This window comes from Bombus vancouverensis, chromosome 7 (assembly GCF_051014615.1).
Source record: "Bombus vancouverensis nearcticus chromosome 7, iyBomVanc1_principal, whole genome shotgun sequence".
Classification (NCBI taxonomy): domain Eukaryota; kingdom Metazoa; phylum Arthropoda; class Insecta; order Hymenoptera; family Apidae; genus Bombus; species Bombus vancouverensis.
The window spans coordinates 15,646,107-15,659,620 of NC_134917.1; the positions used below are offsets into that span (position 1 = coordinate 15,646,107).

The 13,514-nt window shown below is 44.1% G+C and overlaps 1 protein-coding gene across 3 annotated transcripts in view; it reads left to right on the top strand.

Annotated features, from left to right (window-relative positions):
* Positions 1–13,514, top strand: part of LOC143302906 (uncharacterized) — a 221,443-nt gene that overhangs the window by 167,952 nt on the left and 39,977 nt on the right. Inside the window, exon 4 of one of the 3 annotated variants that reach the window (XR_013058769.1) lies at positions 679–1,451. The exons of 1 other annotated variant lie outside the window; for it this stretch is intronic. The gene's annotated coding sequence lies outside the window, so the exon portion shown is untranslated. Of the gene's footprint in view, positions 1–678; positions 1,452–13,514 lie in introns of those variants that run through there. One more of the 3 variants, XR_013058770.1, reaches the window with a different exon arrangement.

The following is a 13,514-nucleotide window of genomic DNA, read 5'->3' on the forward strand; positions in this document are numbered from 1 at the left end:
CCGTGACGTTTGTAAAAGAGTTGGAAAAGAGTTGCGATCGGATTAAGCCGAACGCGACTTCCTGTCGTTCGGTCTTGAGAAACAAAACGCTCGCACACAAGTATGAAAAGAATACGATGTAAACTGTGCGGTTTCTTTTGTCAAACGATGTAACTCGGCTTGTGTTGGTCCCATTTTCTACCACGATTTGCGGTTGACGTTAATAGCAAGATTCGTCTTGGGAGTGCAGCAGAAACGGAACGGGCGTCTCGCGAGAAACGCGGCTAACTGTTCCGCGCTCGTTGCGCAGCTTCAATTAAGGAGACTTCCAATTATCCGTTATTTAAACGAGATCCTCCCTCCGTTTTGTTCTTCAGCGTAGCCAGATAGAACGTCGTCGAAACAAGGGCTGCTGGGCGGCTGGGAAGGGCGGCGCGGAGGGGCGCCGCGAGGAATTCTAAGATAATGATACGTTTCCAATTTCTGCGCAACGAATATCTCGCCCTGCGAACCCCGTCGCCATTAGCCGGATTAACTGCGTCGTGATTTCCAGCGCGCCGACTCAACTTTTTACCGCTCCATCGACGAACGTCGCTAACAGTCAGGGACAGGGGAACAAAACGGGGTAAAGCTTCGAGACGAAGAGAGAGAAAGAGAGAGGATGGAGTGCGACTGACAAAAGCGATTTATTTGTTACAGCAGCTCCGGTACACGGGAAATCGAGTCCCGCATTAACTCCAGCGCGGCGAAAGAGACAGCGCCGATGAGCGAAGGAAAGCGGAAGCAAAGCGGAAGCAAAGCAGAAGTGAGAGGGTGGTACCGTGCGAAATCTTGGCTAAGTCTTCTCTAGCCCTGACGACGATCCTCCCCGCGGCGCTTCAATTAACAGGACTGGCAATTATCTGTTATTTAAATGAGACTGCAGCATACAGGCGTGCCCGGTCTTTGTGCCCGGACCTCGTTGCCGTCGTCGTAGACTTGTTCCAAACAGACAGACATCGTCTCTCTGCGAAAGGGTAAAATTTTGATAGCCCCAACGAGAGTTAACCGGTAATCGAAAGGGACGCGTAGGGCGGTCTTATGTACAGGAAGTTAGCCAACCGCTATCCTTTCCCTGTTCCCGGCGACGGCAGCGTTTCCGTCCTCTTCCTCTCGATGCCACATCGTCAACGTCGATGCTCCTATACCCTTTTCCTCGGTGCACAGTCAACATCGTCAACCGAACAAATCAACCTCCCGCTGGCGTCGTATGTCAGAAGAGGGTTGACAGCATAAACCTGACTACAAGAAGCACGATTTGGATAGCAGTTCTCAGACACATGAATTTTTAATAAAATCATTCACGGCAGGCGTCACTTTTTGTAGGGGATACGTCTTCGGTGTGGCTTGCAGCGATGTTCCACGCTAAGCGAGGTTAAACCTTTTTCCGCTCTTTCTCTGTCTGTCTCGTCGACTCTTCGCTCAACAGTTTCCCTGGCTTTACATTTTATTCTTCTAATAAATAGGCAGGGATTTCTGGTGGGTAAAATTTGTACGGATTGAGTCGTATCTGGCCTGGAATCGTCTACGAAGGGGAGAAAATCGTTCGCCACTTTAGGGGATGTTTCGAACGATACTTCGGAGTAAAATCCACGTTGAAATACCTCGATAACTTAGTCTAATCTTAAACGTATCTGTTATTCCGCAGTGTACCGCGACTAATTCTGATAGCATTTCAATTCTGTTAGCATAAAAATGCCGTTAACATCGTCGCTGACGTTACATAACGACGTCGCTTGTACATCCGCGGAGAACGGGACAATTTTCTCGCATCTTTGCTCGAAATCGTTGATACCAGTATCGGTATTTTCATCGAAAAGTATTTAATCGAAGCATTACCATCCATTGCTTTTATTTCGAATCTTATTCCGTTCCGCGGTGAAAGACGAAGTTATATTTCGAACCACTAAAGGACGACAAATCTCTGGCAGAAACAATTTAATAAATCAAATGAATTTTATTACCAGACGGCTTGCCATGAATCTCGGCCACGATCAAACGTAAACCGAAGCTGTCATCGTGGTGTCGTTCAATGAAAAATGCACGCCGAGAGAAAGAAATAGAAAGGAAAATATCGTCGCGTTGCAAGATATTCCAAGCATCGATCCTTCTTCTACGCATCCTCGAGCTACAAAAGGAGAAGACTACGCAATAAATTCCGAGTAAAAAAAGGATTGGGTGGGGAGGGTGACCGGGTTTGGGGGTGGTCGATTGAAACGGAGTAATAGAGGAAAGAGAGTGGGTATTGTCGGAAACTTGGGCATCCACCATTCGTCCCATATGGCATCGAAATGACGCACTAGGGGTAGGGAAACGTAGAGGCAGGCGCCGTGAACCGAACTTCGAATTCACATTTCAACCCCCTTCTACCCCGACGACGCGTCACGCCGTTGCATTGTGCGACACGCATTGCGCTCTTCTCGCTATTAACGCGCTCGTTCAGCTCGACGCGCGGGCCCGTCCTTCCTTTTGAATGATTGAGAGCTAAGACAACGCGACAGATTTCGCATCGAGGACTCCAAGGATCGGTCCTTGCGCGCAGTTCTCTCGAACGCTTTATAACGAGACTCTTCTACTGGAACACGTTTGTAGAAGTCCTTGTGACTGCGATTCGAATCGTGCTATATACATGGATACACGAGTCTTTCGATGTGTCAATTCCAGTACATGAATGCACGATCGGTGTTCAATTTATAAGAAGGAAAACGACGTACTTTCGAAAGTTTATTTGCTGCAAGAAAATGACACGAATATCGCTTTTCTCTATTTTTCAATTTACGAAGTTGATCAACCAACGACTCGCGTACGAACGTAATTAACTTCAACTTATGTAAATCACGATAAGGGTATAATTATACGATCTTTATATCAAGGAGGTAATTGCAGACAAAGTAAAAAGAGTTTTTATAAGATACGTTAATTCGTTCGATTGCGGATTAAATATGATTCAGATGATTTTTTTACCGCGATTAAGATATCGAAAAATCTTTTTTCATTTGCATAGGAAAACCGAAAAGTTTCAGGTCTGTGAATAAAAACCGGAGAAGTTTCTAATAAGAGATGGGCTAACCTTTCTCATTCGTAACTGATTCAGGACATCGTGTATACCCTTTCAATCTATGTACAAGATATCATTGTTTTCCTCGACGAAGGGAATTCCACTTTCTTATCCCTAATAGAACATCGTTCGATTCGTACAAATCCGCGATCGTGGACGAGCCACTTGGAACGTTCTTGGAATACCGAACTCTCCAACTCCCCGACCCTTGCCGAGATAGATTTCGTTTCAGCGATTTAGGGAGAGTCTTTCGGCGAGTTTCGCGAATCTCAATCAATATCTCGATCGGAAGACGCCTATAAAATAAAGCTACGGCACGAGTCGGCGACGCATCGTCATCAAAGAGCAGTTGGAACTTCCCCTTTCCTCCGTCGCCCTGTGGGGAGAGAAAACGACCGGGGTGAACGATATCATAAAGGGTAGCAAGAATCGGAGCAGTCGCGGAGCGATGGAAAAAGATCCCCCGTTCGTTACAGTCTTCTCAGATGTAATCTTTAAGATGAGATCGCGCTGAGTCCATGAATCGTCGAGCAAAGAGTGGACTCATGGCGCAACTTTCCTCTTTCCCCTTTTATGCTTCTTTCCATCTCTTTCTTTGGCCTTCGTAGTCCGACGAGAGCGAAGAAAAGAAAGGAACAAAAATATTCGTCGATCTGACGTAATGTCCAAAGTTAATCCTCGTCCGATGGAAATAGTTTTTTTTACTTGTCACGCGCGATACAGATTGCGTACATAAAAGTCAGCTTCTTCCTGCTAGCTTCTGGCAATCAATTTCTCGTTCTATAAAAAGAAACGAAAATAATGTCGAAGAGTTTTCTAAGGAATCACGGCAATTATATTCGATATCGGAGCCCGGCCTGCTTGCTTCTCGCGGAGATGATGTCCGCCAATCAGAGTCGATTGAAAACGAAGGTCCTCGGGTGCTTCCAATTACACGGAACGTCACGGTCGGGCCAAAAGATTGGGGTCACGTCATTCAAGGCGGTTCTCTCGGCTCGTTTCTACGTCAAGTTCACGCTCCTTCTTCTCCATTTTTCTCCTAGTTCGCGTCACTGATCGCCTTATCTAAACTGGTTCTACCTGGGTGCACGGGCGATACCGTAAAATTGAAGAGTGTGTAATTCAAACTGCGCCCGGATTCGATTTGATAGCAACGATACACTGTACCGTCCTAGATATCGTGTAGGCTGATCTCTGATCCGCGGGAAATAGCGTTGCTTCCATAAGGTCGAATTTTCGACAGAATTTTTTAGTCCGATGAGTCTCGTTATTAATTGACTATGGAAGTAAGTGTGAAAATAAATCTGTCTGGATTCTGTCATAATAATACTTATTTCGGATAGTCAGAGTCATCGAAGTCGAAGCTCCCTTGCCTATAACTCAAATCGGTGCAGTCTAGTCCCCAGCTGTTAACTGCCAAGGGGGTGACGAGCAAGATAAATTGCCGCATCGGCTTTTAATCAGTTCATTCGGTTAGGTTGTGAAAAACAGTCTTGGCTCTAGTCGAGGATTTCGAGGACTTTCACCCTTAATGGATGTATTCAAATATTACTGTCAGCTCTTCACAAACCAAGATTAGAAGTACATTCTTCCTTTTCTTACAGTAATCACTCGATTTTTCCTTCTCGTGGGTTCCATTAAAATCGTGTTAATAAATACCTCCTAACGATATTGGTTTTCAAATTATTCATATCGAGTAAAGAAATCCTATTTCGATAGAAAATCAGACAAGGGTTCACAATCTCTGTAATCAGTCGACGAAACGCTACTGTATGCGCCTCACACAATCACGATCCAGCGGAACGACGCTCGATTAATTGGCTTACTGGCACTGTCACTCTATGAAAAGTACCATCGGCTCTTTCTTCCCAACTCGAGACGCAAGAAACACGCTGTATGTTTCGTTGTGCGACAATCGGCCGTCGATTTAGGGAACATAAACGTAGCCGCCGCAAACGCGCGTCTCGGTTCCCGCTGTTCCCCGGGTGGAACACCTAATTAACAACGTCGCGGAACAAGTGCGCATAATGAACGTTTCAAGTGCTCGTTGAGCGCGTAACCCTTTCGAATGGTCGTTTACGCCTTGCGCGTACGCGCAATTAGCGCACGTATTTAACGAAATGGCTTAGATTCGTCTTCATTTCTGTTCGCACGGCGTCGAAACGGGGGGGAAACCGAGCGATGCCGTGGAACGTCGAACGAGGCCGCGCCGTTTCTTTCTCTTTTTTCCTTTTTTCGCGACCGTGGTAATTGCGATCTACGCGAGAACAATGCCTTTATCGTTTGCACGTCACCCCTAATTGCAACATTATAGTGCGGCGCACGCATAAATTAAACGTTCCTTTTGCTCCCTTCGCGGTAGCTGTCGTACGCTGCTACAACAAGGCTGCTACAAGGTAGAACGGACGCGCTCTCACGCCGTTGTAGAGCCGTAGCCGGCAACGTGAATGACATGTGAAACAGCCACTACGGAAATACGCGCGAGAATTATGAAAGGAGGAAATTTCCTCTAATCGGTGGATAATTCGTGAAATTTAGTGTCGTTGACACTGAAGCCGTTCGAATCGACATGGCGACCGATGCCGTTCAAGTTTTTGACGTGTGAAATTTTGTATCGATTTTGATTTCATGTAATTTAGGACAAAATACGAGTAGCTGGGTAAAACTTTCACCGTGTAATGTCTTATTCTCTAAGATAAACTCTAAATAGCAAAAGTCTGTGTATATCGATTCGACGTTTCGTTGGTTTGCGTTGATTCGCTAAGAAGCTACGTGGGACGTTGGATATAAAAGCGTTTCGCAAGCGATCCACTTTCGAGCTCGGTTCGACGATTGCGTCAGGCGTGCGAGATAGGATTACCAGCAGGGCAAACTAGGCGATTGCTGTTAAAGGGGTGAGCATGATTGAGAACAAAGAGAAGCCAAGGATCGATGATGTAGAACACCGACCTCGGCGCAACGTCGATTTCCTCGCTCGTCGAAGCGTCCCCGAAATTTTTCATACGTTCGATTATATTTGAAACACGAGTTTGTTTAGCGTCGCGTTTCTCGAATCCTTTGGTCAATGCATACTTTGTAGCTGGGACTTTCCAGAAAAATGTTTAAACAACGTGATTAATGAGTAACGCTGGCTACGAAAAGAGGGAAACTCGTGTTCCTAGCAGCGTAAGAGAATTTCCGAATTATACGCGGGTGCCGTGCGTTCGAATTTAGGTGAAATATAAACTGCAAATTTTTCACCGGCAACGAGAACTCGCAAACAACCGCCACGCCACGTCTAAACTTCAGCCAGCAAAATTAGCCGTTATTAAATTTGCATTTGCCACACAGCGCTCCGGTTGCTGGGATTATTTTCTGAAAAAACATTCACCCTGGTATTTGGATGACACTTCTAACCGTGCTTGAATAACTTTCGAGATATTTCCGATTCAGAGTCGAGGCTCGAACCAGTTGACCGTGTTTATTCGACGCGAAGGATTAAAAAGGCGTATCACGTGGAAGACTAATGAGTTGTCAATTTCTCTTGGCTATTTCTCTGCGACTTCTTTCTCCTCTTCATACAGCAAACACGTATACCCACGGTATCATAACACACGTTTTCTAGCGTATGGTCGCTAAGGAAAAAAGCGAAAAGAGAGAACGTTACTTTGGGACAGCGTTTCACGGTGTCACGCCTTTCGTTTCGAGTGGCTTGTCAGCCAGCACGTCGGCGGTCCGAGCTTTCAGAAAAGTCTGTTATTTTTAAGACCGCGTCGGGCCAACTTTGCCATCCAATATTTGTTAAGCGTGTTTACCGTCTGCCCTTAATCCGTTACGCAATCCTCTCCCATTGGATATCGTCTCGACCATTCGCTAATGGCGAAACGTTCCGACAAATTCTCCTCTATTAGCCAGAGAACGATTCCTCTCTGATATACTACGTGTATCGTGTTCTCAGGCTGTTTCGTGACTGGTGACTTACATTATCGACGTTTGCATAACTGGCATATAACCAGTGGTTTCGCTGAAGTACCGACCATTAGAAATTCCATAGCTACGTTTTCTTTATCCCAATTTCTTCGTAATGTCTTTGTACTTTTCGTTCTAATGTAGTAACAATTAATAGAATTCCTTTGGTAGACGAACCATATCGTACATTAAAATTCTTTTTTAATACGTGTTATCGCACGAGTCAAACAAAATATCGAAAAAATGTTCCTTTACCAAAGATCATTAACCTTTTGTTTCGTAGCATCGTGTGACATAACGAAGACCAATTATATTTGTAACAAAGTTTGGTTTTGATCCTCGTTTGAGATTTAATTCTTCCAGGTAAAAATCTTAAAACACAAATAAACGTTTGAATATTTTTTTACATCAAACGGTATCGCAACATTTAATAGTTAATGATCGCTTGAGCATCAGCTGGAAAAATCTAAAGGCAAGGGTTTGATATTCATCACGTTGATTGCGCGCAGAAACGGATTAACGAGCGTTACTTGGGAATCTTCAATTAAAGCCGACGAGAATTTGAAGGAGTTGAAAAGTGGCGGCGTTTAACTTGGGATAAAGTGGCGCGTCTTTAAGTCGTCTCGAATACGAAGGAAAAAATTTCATTCGGCATATCGACTCTGGTTCATAGTTCGCGCTCGGTAAATCCTAAAAACTACTCGGAGCCGCTATTTTGCGAGCAAGTTCCTGCGTATGGAAGTTGTAACGAAGTTGTAAATAGCCTGTCGTAGAGAAACTTCGAGGTGTCGGTCGTCTACGATGTAACGAATGCAATTTCGTTTTACTCGACAGAAGTGGTCCGTAAGTCAAGAAATTGCTTGCCATTTGAAGCTAGTTCCACGACCTGATTCCAAACATATGTAAAATACGCCATTTAAACGCGTGCGTGCGTACATCCAACTGGAAATCGGATGTTGCGCTATCATCTGATGCTATCTGTCACACGATTTATCGTAGAAACATCGATCTGGCGACTTTACACATCGAATCACAAAGCTTGTTCTTTGCGTATACAGATCGGTTTATTTCATGCCAATGTTTAAAAATTTACTCGATCCTTCGTACATTTCGAAATCGATCTTATTGCAGGATATCGTGTTCCCTAAATCACTTTTCATTTAACTATTTATAATATATGGTAATATATGGTAATATATATATGGTAAGATCGAAATTATTTGGTAGCAAGTAAGTTTGAATTTGTTCGAAGTACATATACACAGTTTGACGAAAGTATTTGAACGCTTATCATAGAAAATTTTTACGTGCGATTAGAAAAAGATTCATAGAAATGATAACTTTCGTCCTTGTCGTAAATTGTCTTCAAAATCCAAAGACGTACCTTTCTATAATTTAACGTAGCGTTCTTGCCATTAAAAGTTTCCACTATTCGTTCAACTTTCTTACCCTATAAAGAAGTCTCGAACAATCGAACGCGGCGGATGGTGGGCATTTTTGAAAAATTCAGTTAACAGAGAGTCGGGCAGAGAGAAGCGGGTCGGTCCTCCAGGAAGCGTTCCATAATAATTTTAAAGCCGCTGAACCAGTTAATTTGTGAGTGCTACGAACCGTCAAACGCGATTATGTCGCAACCCACTGTGAGTGCGTCGTCTCAACCCTCGGCCTCGGTTCGTCGCTTTGCGACCGAGTATTCCGTGACGATAAAAATTGCATACTTCTACGCGATGCCTGGATGGCAAAGATACGGCCGTAATTACGAGGACCATTCAATTCTGAATCGCGGTACACGCGCGCCTGTCTGATTGACACGCGCTGTCCCTTCTGCAGCCGATAAAAACCACTGTTAACGGCGCGGCAATTTCACTGGCAAATTAACGAGCAGCCTGGTGCACGCGAGGATCCTCCATCGAAAGAATATTTTCCAAAACGAACGGGGAAACTTTGAATACCTTTGTCTCTTTAGAATTTATCAATTCGCTAGTGTGACACCGTAAGAAAACTCGAACTTTGTTCGGTGGATTTAAAATATAATTTATTCGTTATAATGATAAGCTCTTAATATTCTTTTTTGAAAACATGAGACGTTATTTTATTGACGATAATGAACAAAGGAGATAGAAGAATAAAAGAATTCGCAGCAAATAAAATATCGAAATCGAAGCTTTCCGTTCATTTCAAAATATTATGAAGTGTCGGTAATTATATATATATATAAAGTGGAGGGATTAAATTGGAAAATCAAGTTGTTTAAATGGTCGATGTTTTTCGGATGCAGCGTGTCTAGTGAAATTTTTCACGCGATTGGCCTTGCCGGCGATCAATTCGAAGGTTGGTCCGTGGACAAAGCGGCAGCAATGATGTTTTGAAATCGTGTTGCGGTCCGTGTTCGATCGTTTGCGTAATTATAACTGAATAAGCCAATAACTCTCGGAATAATAACGATCGGGAATTAAAATTTGAAAACCAATTTATCCATTGTGGCCTGAAATTATTACCGCGTTAATTGGAGGACTAATGAATTCCGTACGATTACAATTACATTTCGCCTGCCTGGCGACGCGCAGTCTATAACAATCGTTTATTTGTCAAATTGTCCCCTGCTATTGTCCTGCGACCAGCGACAGGAAGCCCGTTAAACAGCAAGTATTTAGCAGGCTGGGGGATAATAAGTTTTTGTTTGAACAGATACAGCACGATGGTCGCGTAGCTACGTTACAATTTGTAACGCTTATTTCGGTACAAACTATGAGAAATGCGTGAACGTTATAAAACGGATATTTGTTACTTGGTCGATAAATTCTTCCCTCTTTTACGATAAAATATTCCGCGTAACACGAGGAATATTTAACTAAAATGATAGGAAAAGGGGAATGTAGGGAAAAATATTCAACAGATAGGTGTTGGCAGTCTTTCTTGTTATTAAGAATTCACGCGGAACGCGCGTTCTCGGTTCAATATCCGAGTTCGCGAACTTGAACGCGAAACATTAGTCGCTCGACTAATGTGACCGTCGGTCGAAAGTTCTCGTCGAATTAGGGTAAGACCGGCTTACAAGCTGAGATAGCTTAGAAACTTCTAAGAGGATCCAAAGAATAATTGTACTTTCCACTTCTCGTCGTGTTAGACACTCTGTTCGTTCGTTCTCCGCTTCGAATTTACGCCGGCCGAGCTCCACGTTGAGAACTGTCGTCGTATCCTATCTAACGTTATTATTCAGGTTTCCTTGTTACAAGACGACTAAAAGTCTCGTACGATCGCTCAGGTTAGATTGTCAGGCGTCGAGACGTTCCTTTTCGTCGGAGATGAAGAAGTTTCTATCGTGGAAATCCAATTTTCTGTTCGACGGTGCATTTTATAATCTTGAATGGAAAGAAGAGGGGAAAAAGAAGGGTGGATAGTGGATCGTGATTACGGAAACGCAACGTTGGCCGGACGAAAGCAAGCTGGTCAGATTAATTCGAAGGTCGTTCAATTTTCCACCAAGAAGAAGGTTATTCGGGACGCAGGAAGTGGAAACGCGGCTAGGGAAAATGAGCTAGATAGCCACTTAACAATGAATAATGTTTGCCAAAGAAATTGCGGCGAATTTTGAAATAAGTTTAATTAGCTTGCCGGTCGGAGGCAGGCGAAAGGCGTCACCGCGTTCGCGAGATCCTTCCGGGGGGATAATTGAAAAAAATTTTTGGGATTAAGGAGCCATTGTACACCCCGACTATCGCCGGCCCCTGCTCTATCTCTTTCTCTCTCTCTCTCTCTCTCTCTCTCTCTCACGCCCTCTGGCGATCTTGAATAGCAGCTTTTGCCACTGGCTGACTAAAGATACTATATAGCTACTGTACGTCGCGGACTAAACTGGCTCTTTCACAAAGGATTATTAATTGACTTCTGTCTCGTATCAGAGGGTCGCAGCCGTTCGCAGAGAATCCTTAATTATCCTTGAAAATGGTAGATCTTTAGTCTGAGATTGCACCGCTGCTACGTCAGCCTAGTTTATCTTTTCAATGCCAGTGATATTCAGGTTACGATAGGTTACGTGTTTTAACGACGATCGCCATTGTCGAAAGATATCGAGCTTCAGTCGTTCTTTCTCTCGAAACGATAAAACGATGATCATCTTCTATATCACATAACGTGCAGAGAATCTATGAGAGTATAGAAACACGTTATAGAAATTAATATTTGACAGTGGATGGTCCCAAATTCAAATGCATCTTAAAAATTCTTGTCTCGATACTTTACGATTCTACGTGAAATGCGACTAATATAGATATTGGAACATCAATTGCCAGTATGTTGATCGATGTGTTTCGTAAGATCTAGACGCGTTCTTAATTTGAGAAAACCAAATTCAAGATACTCTAAGCTGGAATTTTATGACAAAACGCCAGCACAGAAACAGCAACAGTCCCTACGAGGAGATGGTCGTGGTCTGGTGCGAGCAATTAGCAAGCTTCGGTAAGCAATCGTACGCGGTTCGTATTCGCGTTATTGGTCGTTGGCAAATGCTATAGACGATTCGTGGAAAGAATGTTTGGCGTGTGCAGCACAGTACGACGCGCTCCAATTGCTTTCACTTTCGCAGTCCCCTTTCGTCCTCTGATTCTTCATCCCCTTTTCTTTCTCGTGGCTCTGGTCGGGCGCCGCTTTCGCTTTCGATGCAAATTTTTACCCCGAAGCGCGGTATTAAGAGAGGTAGCGAGCGAATGGCATCCTTTAATATCGGGAACAGTTGCTCGATCACGCTTTTCCATCGCGGATTCGCGCTCGCGCGCCACCACCGATGGGGACGTCTACGTTCTGCGTGTATCAGCGTGTTCCCTCGCCGCCTGTTGTTGACTTTACGAGCTTAAACGCGGAATCTTGATGAGCGAGGAGGATTCATAAGAGGGGTTTCGTCGATTCTCGAGCCTCGTGGCCGCTAATATCGACCCCTCTGGTCGCCAGAAGAGAGGAAAGGGTCAGAGGGTGACAGGATGAGAGCGAATTCGAAAACGAGAAAAGAGGATCGCGGGAACGCACTGGCTCTTCCACAGAGGGAAAATTTGCGACTGATTCGTGGACGTGTTTCGATCCGCTTGGCGCGCGTAAAGCGCGCAGTTAGCCCTTTTACGCGGTCGAATTTTCGGGCGGGCCACTCGACCGTCAGGCGAAACTCGTTCCCGGTCGAAATTAATATTTACAATCTGCCGTCCATAACCGGGGACGTTTTATCGCAAATTGACGCCGGCGTATTGGCAATATTTGCCGCTGCAGCCGAGCGATGTACCGCCGCGTGCATCGGTTAATCTCAATTACGCGGTTACAGGTCGACCGAGCACGTAGGTGTCTGTTTCGATCATTAACGCTGACGAAGCTACCCTTTTCACTTTTTCTCCTATTTTTCAACGTCTGCTTAAAAACTGCCCCATGTCGCTGCACGAATACCAAACGACAGGGCGAGTTCGACGTTGGGTATCTTGGTTATTCTACGTAGAATATCCTTGCAGTAGCAACTTTTTAATTTACCCGAGTCTTTCTCGTCTTCCATATTTTTGTTCCGCTACACCTAACGAAAAAAAATTGCCGTTCTCTCATCCATGGTACGTGTTAGTTCATCCTCAAGTATTCACGAACGTCCCGACCACGTCCAAAATATGACCAACGAAGTATTCGAACCCTGCCAGACTGTTTGAACGCGTCGCTGGCGAAATACATTGCATCGAAGTCGAGACGCGGGGAACAGGCTTGATAAAAGTTACAAAATATACCGGGGAAGGGGTCGAACGACAAATAAACGAACACGAGCGACGGCAGGTGGAACTCGGACGTGGAGGAAGAGAAAAAATTTGTCGCCCGGCAAAACCGGGCACGGTACGTTAGGTTTGCTCAATTCATGCGTTGCGACGACGTTTCTGCGTTCGTGAACCGGGCGACGTTGAATTGTTCCTGAAAAAAACAACGCTTCGCAACCACAATCGCGCGATGGAACGCGTCTTCGTCGCTCGACACTCGTTTCGAAACGTTCTAACGTAACTGTGGAAACGCATAAACGCAAATGGTTGCGGTGTCAGGCGTAAAAGGAAAAAGGGACCGTCATGATATCGATAAACTACGGAAATGTTTTAAACGTTGGTAAGTTCATTTTTCCTTTTACTTCGTGATATCCCTTCTTTCGACGCTTCGAATGTACCGAAGCTACGTGGCATAGTAAATTTTTATGCGATAGCTTCAACCATGTTTATGAATATATTACCTATGTTGCATTGAATTTTTGGAAATTTTATTAACACTGTAACGAAGCACGACTATGGCGATTATAGCGATTTCAAAATAGTTTGCACGATATATCCATAAAATATTTCTTTTGTTAAATATTGAAATAATTTCATGAATTATTAGTCATTGTATAAATATAAACGACATAAACGTTTACGTGTAACGAGAGATAAAGAAGATAGAATTTTTCCGACACTTTATGGAAGAGTTATTCAAGTAAATAAATTTATGG